Source organism: Lissotriton vulgaris, chromosome 1_2 (assembly GCF_964263255.1).
Source record: "Lissotriton vulgaris chromosome 1_2, aLisVul1.2, whole genome shotgun sequence".
Taxonomy (NCBI): Eukaryota; Metazoa; Chordata; class Amphibia; order Caudata; family Salamandridae; genus Lissotriton; species Lissotriton vulgaris.
The window spans coordinates 8,285,597-8,302,345 of NC_141686.1; positions in this window are offsets into that span (position 1 = coordinate 8,285,597).

The following is a 16,749-nucleotide window of genomic DNA, read 5'->3' on the forward strand; positions in this document are numbered from 1 at the left end:
CTAAGAGAGAGACTATGCGGGCAGAAAACACTCCAGGACTATTTTAGTAGCCCATCAGTAAACGTTTGAAATGTTTTTGGGCACCGCCGCAAGTAAAGGAGGTCCATTGGGAACTCAGACCATCCAAATGGTGGGCATAAAAAACGTTGGAAATGGCAAGCGTGGTTTTAAACCGCTAAAGCAGAGCCGTGAGTATTCTGTACTGCACAGGTACGGCAATGCGAGTTTAAATGCCGGTAATCCAATACCAAACGATATGAACCGTCAGGCTTGGACACAGTAAAAAGAGGGTTATTCATTGGTGACACACAAGTTTCAATCACTCCTTGATATTCCAATTGTTCAATGATTTCCGCAACGGAAGCCTTAGCTTCGAACTTTATGGGATATTGAGGTTGAGGCTAAGGCATAGACCGCAAAGGAATTTCGTGGTGTTGGGAAAATGTATCCCATCCACAGTGTGTACGGTACAGAGCCGGCGCAAGGGCTTTAGCCCACTCTTCTGCAAAATTCAGCGCATGCTCCTTCGAGACAGTGTGCGCGAAACTAGGGAGGATTACCTCCTCCCTTCTTGGAGCCGTGAGCACAAAAGGTAGGGGGCCAGTCAGCCTCCGCTAACAAAATGTCATAGGTAGTCGTAAGATTCTCCCAAAATACCCCCTCTATGGTACGTTGAATGTCACCTTCAATGAATAGGACTATTTCATGAAGTCTGTCAGGGGGAGCTACTCTAGTGTCAGCTGTCTCCACAACAACATAACGGTCAGTCGCTGTCACCTTCAGTAGTGGATGCAGGGCCTCTCCCACTATGGTAATCTCCGCCGCGCTGTCCAGCAAGGTCAGAGCCCATGTCTGATTCCGAAGCTGCGTTCTCACTACCTGTGGCATATCTGTGTGCTGTTAAAGCAGCGATATTCTTTTTCTGAAACTGGGGTATCTTTGGCGTAGAATCGTTCTGCTTGCCTTTACCGTCTTTCGAGCGGAGCTGGTCGCGTCCTTGCTGACCACCCCGACCCCTGCCGCCTCCTCCACCACCGGTCGAAAAGGCCGATGACTCCTGAAAAGAACGAAGAGAGCGTTGATCAGAAACCTGAAAACGAACAGGTGATTTTATCATTGTGTGATCGCGCAAGTCATAAACACGTTCTGTGGGCGCAGGCAATGGAGACGCAGGACTAGACTCCTGTTTCTGTTGTTGTTGTTGCTTTCCCTGTTTTTGTTTTTTCGGCCAATTTTGTTTTTTGGTCTTGGGCTGGTCTTCAGTTTCCGACTTCTGCCCTTGGGGTTGTTTTTTCTCTTTAGTAGAAAAAGGCCTGAGACCCCTACTATTGTGGCCCACGGTTTTATAAGCAGCCACAATAATCCTCACCAACTGCCGGGGTTTGTCGGCATCGGGAATCGCCTGCAAAGCATTGGCAAACTGAAAGTTCACCACATCCCCCTTGACATTCGTAAGTATGAGATCGGGAACCACATCAAAGGTGCCACAGAGGCGCATACCCAATTCAACCGCAGCCTCTGGTCCGTGCTCATCGTGATCACGTTTAAGGACCGTAGGCAGGACAGTCATAGACGGGTGCCGTAACACCTCGTGTAGACCGCCGCAAACGTCTTACCCCAGGTTTTACTGTCACCTATTTCAGGGGTCAAGTCTTTTAGTAAACTAATTATCAGAATCCTGTGTTTTTCACCAGGAGATGTGTTAGGAAATACAGCTTCCAGCTGGTCAAACTTCTCGGCAAACCAGAAAGGAAAATCGTCCTTTTCTTGGGGGGCGCTTGCCCATCACAGCGTTGACCATAACAGGACTGAGTTTCATTCCGCCCTGTCCGGCAGAAAGCGCCGCACCACCCGGGGCCCCGCCCGGGAGATTACGGCCTAATCACGCTAATTGCAACCACATGTAGTCGTCTTAACTTAACTACGGTACATGCCCCGTGTTGAGGATGAGGTGTAAATCCAGCCAAAACCGGCCAATTTGCGCCCGGAATGGACAAAGGGCCTAACACTGGAGCTGCTAAAGTATGGGGTAGGGCGCCATCAAACCAAACACGATGCTGCCAAGCATCTATACTAATTTCCTGTGCCCTATATGGAGCATATTCCTGTCCCACAGCCGTGGGAGTATATGTGTCGAACACATTAGTATCTGCGTTCACAGCTGGGAAGGTCACCCAAGTGTAAAAAATCTTATATGGGTAAGCCACCTCTGCACTCACCACCATTATCACTGCCATGCCATCCACGGGAACATTATAATTCTGCAAATGATTGCGCACCGCAATGCGGCTGTGTTGCGCAATGTTCACCGCGGCCATACGCAGAAAGAAAGAGGTACAATGTAAACTTTGTAACACAACTGGGTAGTAATTCAAGGAAAACATTCAGAAAGATTCAAGCTTGAAAAGACCTTTGTTAATATAGGTAGGTTTGTCCGACACCACCGTTGGCCGGAAACAATGGTGATGGGGTTAAGGATGGAACATAGAATTACTCAAGCGTCATGCAATAAGACCACCAACGATTGGGCGCCATGTCGCAGGGATTCCGTTCTCATACAGAAATGTGCATAGAGACTTGGAGCCTCAGTGAATTAGGGTGTGCCAAAACTCACCTTAGTACCCAAAATCCCCTACCAGACTAGCTACAGTGTCTCATTGGTTATCACAAACTCCCAATGCTTAGACAAACCAGAACATGGACTTAGTACATCTCAGGTAACGTGGAACACATGAACACTCTTTCGTTATACAATCATTCCAATCCAGAACAAGGAGTAAAAGAGGACACGTGCATATTTGAAATATTTATTCACTAATGCAGTGTTCTCAAATGCAGTATCTTAGCTAGTACAAGCAAACATATTATAAGAAACAAAGTAATCAGCATAGTCACTAGTCCGTAGAACACAAAAGGTGAAAGCATGGTATTATGCTAAAACGAATAGGGTTCAGTAACACCTAATTCTCACCCTCCCTAGCTAGTATATTATATTATATCTAAGAAGGTCTCTTTGGGTTTTAGCAGGGCGGCCCCATACCTCAAGATCCTAGTGGTAAGGGATCACATCATCTTCCACCAGCTCTCTGCATGCGAAGCTCCATCAAGTGGGTGTCTATGCTCTTGTGCAAATAAGGAATATAAAACGCGCCTAAAGCCAGAACTTGGCCGCAGATGCATGTATGTTATGTCCAGGAACGTGCGAAGATTAGACCTCACAACAACCACTGTGTTGAGATATCCTTGAAGGTTTCTGCACTCACTGTACAGACACAGCTTGCCAAGCAAGGCTGATATCAGAGTAACAACATATTATTCTCGCATGATTCAAAACATTCTACTAGGCTCAAAGCTAAAGCAACAGCTATGTATCGTGTGCAGAAGCAGCAGAAAGGTAAAATGGCGTTAAAACCCCTAATAAGCTCATGCTAACTTAACACAGCATATAGGCAATGCATATCTATATGACAACCATTTCCTGCTGAACAGCAATTTTTCTCTCCATGTGTTCCCATACCTGGCAATTCACGCAGTTTGGTGCTTACTTTCCCTCCATGTGAAAGAACAGTAGATGTTTCAGCACCCAGGCTACTGTGCTACATAGCTAAATACATATAAGATCCCATAGGCGAGACTGATTACATTTCAAATGCTTGTTTTACTTTTATCTCCTTTTTCATATAACAAATATACAGGTCCGGTGCATCCTTGAGGTGGAATTGGGTCCCCGTACTGATGAAATTGTCACAAAGTTAATGACAATGAAACATGTCAGCCATTCAGGTTAAAATAGTCTAAACATGACACTGTTGCTTGCAATGAGTACAGACACAACAAAAATAAAAGACAGATGCGGTGCGTTTCCGTAACTCAATTTTAACCTTGTGGTAGTAGCACAATCAGCCTCCTCTTTCAACTGGGTTTTTTAGGGAGTGGATTATTTGGATTTGGACAAATAACAATTTAGTTTACACATTTGCTTTTCCTTATTCGTACATAATTGAGAGATCATGTGATCAAGGGTGGATTCGCCCGAAACGCGTCACGGCAGACTGGCAATAAACTAAAAAGTATTGCCCAACATATGGGTCCACGCTCGTCTTTTTCCTGCAAATGAAATTGGAGTTGTGACGAGTTGAAGCATACTTAAATGTATATGTACTTAGTGAGCTCTGGAGATCAGCCCTAAGACTGGTCTGCTTCCGCTTAAGGACTTTTTTTTTCAGTTCAACCGACTCTATTTAACTGTCTTGATAGAAAATGAACAGCAGAGGTCATTTATAATTTTTAACATTACAGTGATAAGCGTGGCTCAAATCCACCCGAGTGACTTACCGCACTCACCTATAATAACTCTGTAAGAAGTCAGCCGGACAGTGGAGAAGAATAAACAAGTTATTTTATTAGGCCACAAACTCCCATATGAGAGGGCCCTGTCCGACCATCACCCCAAAGAGTGCGTCGAGAGGACTGACTCTCTTCATCACAGCAGTACATTATAATGCAACACAGTTCATTAGGGTACGCCCCTTCTGGAAAATTACTGAAACCCAGACAGAAGAACAATGCACGCACACAGTAGGCATCTGCACCTGCAAGGGATACATCGCTATCTTTGCTCAAGGCCGCAGAGCTAGGCTTCAGCGTCTCTGGGGCATGAGAACATTACTGATAAGGAGACTTGTTAGTTTCGGCCACAGTTAGCTGAGAAACGAAAACTGCTGCCTTAGTGAAATTCTCTATTCCTACGGGAGGGGCAGATGAGCGAGTGCGACTCGCAGGCTCAGAGAGATATACAAAATGGAGGCACACAGGCTAAGCTAAGGAACTAATATCGTCACACATATAATCGAATAATCAGGTAACAAGCAGGAATAATGTAAACACGTGTATATATACGCACTTCATCAGTTAGTCATATGATGCTAACTCACATATGAAATTAGGGATGGGTGGGGCATCGAAAAGTGAATTCTATCAGACCCTCCTTTTAGCATCATTGGCTAACTGCAGCCACACATTTATTTGCCAAAAGGTAGCGCCTTCACAACCATTCTAAGGGCAGGGCATCATATTTATTCAAAAACATCATCTGCAATAAACATCATCCAATGTGCATCAGAAATGTCAGTAATGATAGAAGCAGTATATTGACCAGACACCTTCTTTCGTTGTCGCAAATTTGTAGCACACATTGAGCAACATGGGGGAAGGCAGTATACACAGAGGCAACACGTCAGTAGTATGCTCACCACACCCACTAAACCCATCAATATTTTCCAACCCCAAGAAGAGAAAGCACCCCAGAGCCACCCTTGTAAGGACCAGGTCCCGTTATCCTGATGGAGCTCAGTCGCTAGTCTATGGAGTTTCTGTACTGCTTAGTTAACAGTCGGGGCTGAGTCTGGAATATATACGCAACAAGACGTCCCGATGACGCGACAGGCCCCGCCCCTATCTGCCAGGATGACGTCAAGCACCATCCTATTTTGAATCGTAAATAATCTCATAGCCTGAATCTCAACAGACATGTTAGTCGCAATGTCAGCTTTAGTAAGGACTACCTGCTCCATCACCCTGGACAGTCGTCGAATGGCCCTACTATTGAATATCGGACCCCAGAAAGGCAGAAGACCCTTAGAGAAATCAGTCCATTGTTGTAGAGAGGTGTCTGTCTGATCAACGTCATCCACCTGAAGTTCCCTCCTTTTTCGCTGCTCTTGTGGACTGGGAAACCTACGATGAGTCTTGTGATAGTCGGAGGGTGCCACATATACGGGAGGAATCATATAGGCTAGGTAACATACCCCACCCCAACCTTCAGGCAACCATAAGTACCCATTATCTCCGCACACAAAATAAATGCTGGGGGGGTAACCAAGGATGGACTAAGGGGCAAGCGTATTGATGCTGTCACGTTACAAGAACTATTGCCGACCTTAATGGGACCCCTACCCTCTATACAAAAGAATGGTGACGGACCCACTACAGCCAGAGGTATCAAAGACTTAACACTGTCATTTCCCTTTGGTGGGTGTCGTCTGTAAGAGAGGGAGGAATTCAGTTGTAAAAAACTTTCTCTAACTCTGTCAGTGTCATTTGGAGTTAAAAACCGGCCCACCTTTTTCTCACACGTCTCTATAAATGTCTGATCAAAACGTCCATCAGTATATAGCCGTCCAAGGGAAGAGGGGGGCATAGGGCGAACTCGCATTGTCATTGTCGATCCCCTATTCTGCAGTCGAGGAGTCAGAAAATATGGCTGCTGAAAATATTTAACAAGACCTATGAGAGTATACCACCCCACACAACTATTCACAGGTGTCAAGGGAAGTGCTAAAAATCTATCCTTCTTGTAAGCAGCAGAAGGCAAGAGCCCACAGACCCAGCAATCTGTTATGTTTGTGGTCGCATGAGCATGGTGCAAAGTCTTTATGAAACCATTTTCTTTGTAACCTCGTCTAAGTATTCGTTCACCATAATCCACAGTAATAATGTTATGCTCAGGAACAGCAGTAGGTGTGGGTGCAAACACATGAACGGGATAGACTTTATCCAAGAAAAACAATATACCAAGAGCCACTAGGAAAGCAATGAGCACTATAATAAGGAGTACTATTTTTCCCCTCCGGGAAAGGGCCAACCAGGGGGAAGCAGGCAAAGGTCTTCGAGGAGCCGCAAAGGGCTGCTCCTCATCAGGGATGGGGCGGCCAAAAGGGTGCATATTTAAAATTGCAAAAATATATAAAAAAAAAAGAGAAAAAGGCACTCTAAAAAAAAATAGTCCCAGACAATCCTTAGAAACCGGCCAGAGGGGTTCTTCAACCCTGAAAAGGGATCTTCTCCCTGTGTCCTTCAAAGCCTCACAGGCAGGCTTTTACCATCCATACCTTAATCCCACGTCGCTTGACACACAGCAATTGAAACAGAGGAGCACTTAATCTGGGCCCCACACCACTCTATAGTCTCATAGAACACAATCTTGGGATAAACACCAGGGCTCTTACAAGTCCATCCCTACCACTAAATCTTCTTATATAACAGAATCTCCACTAAGCCCTTCTTCCAGTGTTCAGTCCAGTACACTTTCACCTTTTCCGGGGCCGCAGATTATAGCGAGTGCTCCCTCGCACTTCAGGGTCAGTGAACAAAACAGGTGTATCTGTAGCATGAGCTGGACCCTTTGACGCCGTTTCACTAGTAGCAACAGGAGTAACGGAGCTTGTTGTAGCACTTTGTTCTGCATAAGACTTTACGTTCGTCTTTTCACCTTGCTCCTCTCCCCTCAGTGAAGCATCTGAGAAGGGGACGTATCTGGGTACTTGCTCATGTTCCTCATCCGCAATGCCTTCTCTTACCCATTTGTCATAGGGTAACGGTAGCGGGACCTTCTTTACATGCGATGCGTGCGTCCACGCTTTTCTGCCCTCAACTCGAAGTGCGGTACGTGTGGTCAGTAGTACCTGTCTTGGCTCCGACCATCTGGGCTCCAGACAGGATTTCCGCTGGTATCTTCTGACGAGGACCCAGTCCCCTGGGAGGATGGAATGTCCAGGCCCCTCCGGCAACGGCTTCAGGGTGTCTGCTACCTGCTGATGAATAGAACGAAGATCTTTAGTCAAAGCATACAAGTAGTCTATCAACAGAGGATACTCTATCTCAGAAAAACATTTAGGCCTGGGTACTCCCCAAACGTTGGCCGGGCGGCCAAATATTACCTCGTAAGGGGAAACACCCGTTTTGGAATTAACTGTCACTCTGGTAGAGAGCAAGGCTAAAGGAAGGGCATCTGGCCAACGGAGTCCCGTACTCTCCTGTATCTTGGCCATCTTTAATTTCAATGTTCCATTAAATCTTTCCACAAGTCCCGCGGCCTGGGGGTGTTGGGCCGAGTGGAACTTTTGGGAAATCTGTAAGCCTTTACATATCTGTTTCATCAATTCAGCATTGAAGGACGTACCGTTATCACTCCAGATCACCCTAGGTAATCCGAAACGGGAAAAATATTCTTTAATCAACATTTTTGCAGTAGAAATGGCTGTACAATCTTTTGTTGGAAATGCTTCCACCCATCTGCTGAAAGCGCATACAACCACCAAGACGTATTTAAGATTATTAACCCTTTCCATTTCAATATAATCCATCTGAATCACCTCAAAAGGGAAAGAGGGGGGTGCAAAATTTCCCACTGGGACAGGGGTTCCCTTTCCTGGATTGTGCCTCAAACATACCATACACTGTTGGACCAAGTGAGTCGCCACTTTAGAGATATTTTTATTGCTCCACACTGGGTCCAGCAGCTTGCATATACCTTTGGCGCTAATATGTGCAGGCCCATGAGCCATCGTCACCACTGGGAGGACATATGCGTTCGGGAGTAACCATCGTCTCTTATCGGTCACATCTGTCCAACATTCATCGGCATCCAATCGCCCCCCACCATCCTTCCATGTCCTCAATTCATCCTCAGTCACTTTCTCTTGTATATTTTTTACACTCTGTACAGTATCTGCAAACATGTTAACATCCGGCACCCATCTAGCTGGGCCTGCCACAAACATCCGTGGTAATTTTGTCCGAGCAGTCTCTTTTGCCGTTTGATCTGCAAAGGCATTGCCTCGTCCCACATCATCCACTATTGTCTTGTGTGCGCTACACTTTATCACAGCCAGTCGCTTAGGTAACGTCAATGCTGTTAACAGCCGTAATATCAGCGGACCATGTTGTATGCGTTGTCCATGTGAAGTCAGAAATCCCCGTTCTGCCCACAGTCGCCCATAATTATGAGCCACGCCAAAGGCGTATTGGCTGTCAGTATAAATGTTCACGTCCAGTCCCTCACTCAGTTCACAGGCTCTCAGTAAAGCTATAATTTCCGCAGCCTGGGCCGAATTGTAAGGTATTCTAGAGGTCTCCACTACCGTCTGTAATGTCGTTATCGCATATGCTGCTGTCGATGTACCATCTGCAAGTTTGAAACAAGACCCATCCACATACAACTCCCCATCCGGCTCGTCTAAAGGCTTGTCCGTCAGATCCACCCTCCCTTTTGTCTCATCCTCTGTCCGAAACAAACAGTCATGCATGTCATCATCCTTTGCATCCGTGGGGATAGGTAACAATGTGGCAGGATTCAGTGTAGCACACCTTTTTATCGTCACATGGGGTGCAAAGAGGGTCATCTCATAGCCGGTAAGACGAGCACTCATTAAATGCTGCGTCTGTGTTCTGTTTAGTAAAATGTCCACAGCATGCGGTACCATTACTGTGAGGTCTGAACCCAATACGAGCCCTGCCGATTGTCTTATAGAGACCGCAGCAGCCGCCGTGGCTCTCAGACAACTCGGCAGCGCTCTTGCCACATTGTCGAGCATCGCAGAGAAGTAAGCACAGGGTCTCTGTTTCCCTCCGAAACATTGTGTTAAGACAGTCAACGCGCAACCTTCCGCCTCGTGTACATAAAGCACAAAAGGCTTCTGGTAATCAGGTGTTCCTAGAACGGGTGCAGAACATAAAGCAGTTTTTAGTGACTCGAACGCTTCCTGACATGCAGGGGTCCAGGGTAGGGGTTCGTGCACTTCTTTGGTAGTCAGATACAATAGGGGTTTTGTTAGTAACGCATAGTTAGGTATCCATTGGCGACAATACGATGTTATGCCTAAGAATGCGCGCACCTCTCGCTGCGTGTTAGGTACCTTCATGTTAGTTATCGCTTTTATGCGCTCTGGCGTCAATCTCCTTCCCACTTTCGAAAGGAGGTGGCCTAGGTAGGTAACCTCCGTTCGACAATATTGAAATTTTGGAAGGGACACCTTATGACCCCTTTTGGCCAAATGATGCAGTAGTTTTATCGTAGCATCCCGACAACCTTCCTCTTCATCCGATGCTATCAGGATATCATCCACATACTGCAACATAACGTTGCCAGGTGGAAGTTCCAATTCGTCCAATTGTGCCTTCAGTGCTTGACTATATATGCTCGGACTTTCTGTGTAACCTTGGGGAATTCTCTTAAACCTAAAACTTTGGCCAGCCAATGAGAATCCGAAAAGATAACGGCTATCTTCATGTACTGGGATACTGAAGAAAGCATTCTTCAGATCCAGAACAGAAAAATACTTAGCAGATGGGGGAATCATTGTCAATATCGTAGTGATGTCCGAGACCACCGGGTATTGTGGCTCCACTACTCTATTCACATGGCGCAAATCAATCACAAACCTATATACGTCAGGAGTATTATCTGCAGCATCAGGCGACCTTCTTTTAAGGATCGGCAGTATGGGGCTGTTACATATGTTCGAGTCTGTCTCTTCCACGACTCCTGCCTGAATCAAATCTTGTATTATTTGTAACAGGGCTTTTTCTCCTTCCCTAGGAATTCTATACTGTGGTACCCTGGGTAATTTCGCTCCCACCTTAACTTTTATTGTTACCGGGGCAATATCCATCGTACCCACATCTGTATCATTGGTAGCCCACAAACTGTCGGGTATTCCTTCGAATTCAGGTGGTAGTGGATCATCTTTAGAGAAACATTGTAGTGGGCGAGCAACAGTCGGGCCTAACGTGAGGTACACGCCGTCCAGGGAACAATAAATGGTGGCGTGCAACCTCTTCAAGAAGTCTAAACCCAGTAAATTTTCTCCACAATTTGAGGTCAATAAAAACGGTGAATCAACAGTGAAAGGACCAATCGTTAGTGTAAGAGGTTTGGAAATAGGGCTAATCACCGGGGTACCTGAAAAACCCACAGAGATATTGTTCTTGCCAGACAGAGCCGCCCCGGGGACCCGAGAATGAGCCACTGAACTTTTCATTGCACCCGTATCCACTAGAAATTTTTGCTGAGACCCCAATAAGTCTGCCCCGACATAGGGTCCCTTCTGATCTACTTCCACAGGCACCGGTCCCTCGTTCTGTCCTACGCTGTCCTAGTTATGGGAGAACCCCGTCAAATCGTCCATAGAGTAGTCATCATTGTAATACTGACCACCGCCCCTCTGTAGCTGTTGCCTGTCCGCACCATTGTCAAAGTAATTTCCTCCTGGCCTCCCGCCCCCTTCTGACCATACATTCTGCCTTCCAGAGTCACCACTACCTCTTCCTCGTCCTCGCCCTGAACCATCATTCGTCTGAAACAGAGGGCAATCCCTCCACCAATGCCCCTCTTGCTTACATTTTGCGCACTGATTCGGTCCCAGTCTTTCTCTACTTCCGCCTCTGCCATAGCCGCCACCTCCCCGTCCCTGAGCAGCACCTCTCCCTCGACCCCTAGACACTTGCTGTAACAAAACCCTCGTCTTCAGATCCTTAGCCTTCTTTTCCTGCTTGTCCTTACTTTCATTTTCTCTGTGTTCATAATACTGAGCCATACTGAGAATACCGGAGGGAGAGGACGTCGTCCACGTACTCTCCGACGCTTGCAACCTTGCTGAAATCTCAGGCAATAAGTTCATAACAAACCTATTAACAAAGAGTCGCAACCCTCCATCCTGTGACACATCCTGCCCATTAAAGTCCATAAACGTCTCCTCAAATCTCGTAAAGAAGTCCGAGACTGCCTCATCCTTTTTCTGCTTACAAGCCGTCAACTTGTCCCAATCTACCTTCTTTGGGGGAATGAGAGTGTGCATATACTTTATTATTCGCCCCGGTAACGCCAAAATCTCAGCCTTCGGCTTTTCCCCTGGCTTACGTTCCTTATCCCAATCCTGCAACTCCTGCCACGTACCACCCAATTCTTCCGAATGATCTGTACCCTTCACCTGTCGCCATATATCGACTGGGACAAGAAGCCCAAAAAACAGTTCAACATCAGCTAAAGTCATTACTGTGGAAGACGCAGCTTCGGTCAACTCTTTATAATATGCAGTCGGGTTCTTTCTAGAATCTGGCAACTGGGCTTTTAAAGCCAGTACCTCACTTCTCTTCCATGGTGTGTACACCCATTGCTCCTGGAAATGTGCATCTACCCTGTTCCTGGTGACAGCCTTCGTGACCGGATCTACCATCTCAGGTATCTCGGGATGAAAGATAGGGTGCACCTCGCGCATTGGATGTATACCTGGAAAATGGGGCACACCTGCAGAGGGCAATTCATTCCTATATTGTAGTAAAGCGCGTAGACTACGCATCACCTCCTTCACCCCAGTATTCGTTCTATAGGCTCCGCTCTGTATATCTCGTAAAGTCGCCGGAGCCACACCTCCATACCCCTGCTCCCATAGCGATATTAATACATTTGCCATATGCCACAAAGCATGCTATTGCATCAAAGGCTCAAAATCTTTCATTGTGGACCAAATGTCTTCAAACGAGTAAATGTTATTCCTAGCCCACTGGCATGCCTGGTTGGCCACTATACTTTTCTCATCCAAACCAACCGTAGAACGCGTAAGCAACTTCCGTACCTGTGAGAGCAGTCCGCTACCTGCGCCTCGACTCGGCGTTGACATCTCCTGACTAGGGGTGGTGCTAGCTGAAACAGTAGGGAGTGCTAGAGAAAATTGGGAGGGAGCGGGTGAAGTAGCCGGGAGCAAGGAAACGAGGGGCGTCGGGGGTGGGGAAGCAGAAATCGCTGCGCCATGTTGGTGCGGGCCACTTGCCAGTGGACCCGGAACTCCGCTAGTAGAGGCGGGAGCTGGTAGAGAGGGATACAATAATTGCGGGGCATAAGGAGGCGGGGGTCGAGTACTCAAAATGTCTTCCATCTCATCCTGTTCGTCCTCTCGTACTACATAACTTTTATTTTCCTTCAACCTGCAAAGCCTATCTGCGCGCTCCAAACGCTGCTCATTCTCATTCTTGGTGTGTTCTCTTGCTTTCTGCGCCATTGTCTGCGCGGACTTTTTTGGAGCCGCTTTCTCTTCTCTCAACTTGCGTTCCCTGACTTCCTTCTGCCACACTCTTAAAGAATCAAACATGCTTTGACGGCTACGCCTAGCAAACAATTTGTCTTGCAAATAGTCCAATTTGGCTTCCTCGAATGAACCTGTCAAGGGCCATTGTAGATCCACATTGTCAGCTGTATATCGGTGCCATAAAGTGCCAAACAAAATCGGGGGCAATCCATGCTTGATATACATATCAAAGCTTGGAGTGCCCTCGACCAAGTCCTGGGGAACCTGGACCCTACCGCAGACCGAACAGTACACTAACTGTTCTGAGGATGGAGAACACACCCGCTCCCCGTGCGGCACTATGGATCGCTGCGCACTTTACCACGGGAGACCCAGGACTCACCTCCACTGAACCACCACTCTAGGAGTTCAGGGTAAGTTCCGAAGTCCACCGGTAATGAGCCACTCCTTCACCACAGTACCACCCGGGCGGATTACTACAAACAAATATATCCAAATATTCTCCCAACCTCGTCAAGTCTGTCAGAGTGCCTGCTCGCACTCTGAGTTCCCCGGAGCACACTAGCCCCAGGAGCACACCGGCTCCTCAAACCACTGGAGACACCCTAGTCTCCCGGAACACTCCAGTTCCTTAAACACTCACAGGTGGACCACTCACCTTCCGTAGGCGGTACCGACCTCTACCGTTCTCCACCTCCGGCTGCCAGGACCAACACGGTCAGCTCCGAGTTCCGCCTTCTGGACCCCGGCGTAAGATCCGAACCGGGACCTCTCCCGATCAGCAGGGTGGGGCAGCTCTGCGAGAACCAAGCTCGGCATCAGATGGGTACCCGGGCCCACCGTGCCAACCAGCGGGTCCCCGGTCTTCTGCTACCCACCTACGGGTGAGAAAGATCTTTATCGCGGGGTCCCTATTCGGGCGCCATCTGATAAGCGTGGCTCAAATCCACCCGAGTGACTTACCGCACTCACCTATAGTAACTCTGTAAGAAGTCAGCCGGACAGTGGAGAAGAATAAACAAGTTATTTTATTAGGCCACAAACTCCCATATGAGAGGGCCCTGTCCGACCATCACCCCAAAGAGTGCGTCGAGAGGACTGACTCTCTTCATCACAGCAGTACATTATGATGCAACACAGTTCATTAGGGTACGCCCCTTCTGGAAAATTACTGAAACCCAGACAGAAGAACAATGTCCTCACACAGTAGGCATCTGCACCTGCAAGGGATACATCGCTATCTTTGCTCAAGGCCGCAGAGCTTGGCTTCAGCGTCTCTGGGGCATGAGAACATTACTGATAAGGAGACTTGTTAGTTTCGGCCACAGTTAGGTGAGAAACGAAAACTGCTGCCTTAGTGAAATTCTCTATTCCTACGGGAGGGGCAGATGAGCGAGTGCGACTCGCAGGCTCAGAGAGATATACAAAATGGAGGCACACAGGCTAAGCTATGGAACTAATATCGTCACACATATAATCGAATAATCAGGTAACAAGCAGGAATAATGTAAACACGTGTATATATACGCACTTCATCAGTTAGTCATATGATGCTAACTCACATATGAAATTAGGGATGGGTGGGGCATCGAAAAGTGAATTCTATCAACAGTAAGTGCAGCATTTCATACAACACATATGCTTTGTTACGTCAAGTAGTCTTTCATATGCAATGTAACATGTCAATTAGTCGCCGCAACATTACATATAAGTATCTTAAAGATTTGGGGCCATATGTATCAAGATACCCATTTGTGATCCTCAAATAGTGATTTTTAAGAAATCGCTATTTGAGAATCGCAAATGGGTATGTATGTACAAAATCGCATTTTTTTGCGATTCCTTAAAATTCCTTAATTGCAATTTGCAAATTGCGAATCGCAATTAAGGAATACTTCCCATTCATTTCTATGGGCCAGGAGGCCCATAGAAATGAATGGGAAGTTATTTTCAATTTGCGATTCGCAATTTGCTAATCGTAAATTGAGAATAATTTCAAGGGGCCAGGGGTGTCCAAAGGACACCCTGTTGCACCCCTGAAATAAAAAGTGAGGGAGGAGAGGAGCACTCAACCTAATCTATTATAAAGAACTTTAGCTTAATTTAAACAAATGGGTGCAGAACTGCTAACTGTGTTTGGCTGCACAGTATGTGAACTACAGTAAATGTATAGGTACCCGAAGCCTACCTGCAGTGTGCACTGTACCTAGAGAAATCCTTTCTCTGTTATTTTCACCAATGCAAAAAATAATTAATCAAAACAAAACATAATTTTTCAAGAATTCAAGATATTTGCAAATGTATCTTTTTTGCAATCAAGTTAATCAAACACTTTTACGATTCAAGCATCAATATTACCTATGATACATAGTTATTGGCAATTTATGCATATAACAGAATATAATGACAATACATATCATGTCAAAAGCTTCCTAGAATCACATTATTATCCATTTCATGTGTTACATGGAGAAACAAAGTGCTAACTCAGTTTTTGAAGAAGCGTCGCCCAATGCATTTCGGGAAACCTTTCCCTTCTTCAGGGGCGCATACCTGGAAAAAACATAAATGCATGAAGGTGATCTTGTGAACATACATGTTATAAAAATCTAGTAGAAACATTTTGAGGGATCAAGAAAAAATGTGCGATAACACTCGGCTATAATAACCCATGGTACATCTATTCTGGCACAAGAATGGCTCCTAAGAGTTTAAATAATCCATTGCATATCAAAAGACATTATCAAACACGTATATCATACTCATAGATGAGATATACACATTACTTTCCTTGTTCGCGATCAAAGCTATATGATGACAAAGATGGAAGAATAAGGATACATTATTAACCCTTTAAATCTGTAATAGCAATACTAGTGGTGGAAAATCACAAAATACCATAATTCACAAGCATATGATGCTTAATAACACACCTGTCATTATTATTCTGAATGTAACATGATTGTTCTTTTCGGTGCATCAGAAAAAATAATATACGTGAACCACATAGATCGTCATGGGATGATACTAATGTGAAAAAATGATATGTGATGCTATTTCGAAACCCACCACTGAAACTAAAGAATATGGACAACCAGAGCTTACATATAGGTAGATAAATCTGAATACTCATAAACTCAGTAGTGTGATTTGCATACCTTGTAGCTACACGAGCTTCTGATGTGAAGAGGTAGTACGGGGTAACACAGCGAAATCTAAAAGAACAGTAACGAAAAAGCCAAGATATAACTGGCAACTTAGATGCGGCATTATCACTGGTTGGGATCAGTGAAAACTGAACGAAAGCGCGAGTTAACGATACTGAACATAACAAATACTGCGGTAAAAAACGCTGCATATTCAAAACAAGCACTGGCGTTGCCAATAGGTCTCGCAGTAGGAAAGTTGGAGCTATTACAATTGCAAATAACAATGCCTTTTATTTTTGTTTTCATTTTAAAAACATAAAGGGCTTTGTCATTTACAAAACCATTAGCTCCAACTTTCCTACTGCGAGACCTATTGTGCACTGCACAGTGTGGGTGAAAGTGGCACTGCGTGTGTGTGAGTGGCTTTGAGTGAGTTGCGTTGCGTGGGTGAGTGGCGTTGCGTGGGTGAGTGGCGTTGCGTGGGTGAGTGAGTAGCGTTGCATGTGTGAGTGGCATTGCATGGGTGAGTGTGGCGTTGCGAGTGTGAGAGTGGGCTTGCGTGGTTGTGAGTGGCGTTGTGTGTCTGAAAGTGGTGCTGTGTGGGTAAAAGTGGCACTGCGTGGGTGTGTGGCGTTGCGTGGGTGAGTGACATTGCGTGGGTGAGTGGTGTTGCGTGGGTGAGTGGCGTTGTTGGGTGAGTGGCGTTGCATGGGTGAGTGGCGTTGCATGGGTGAGTG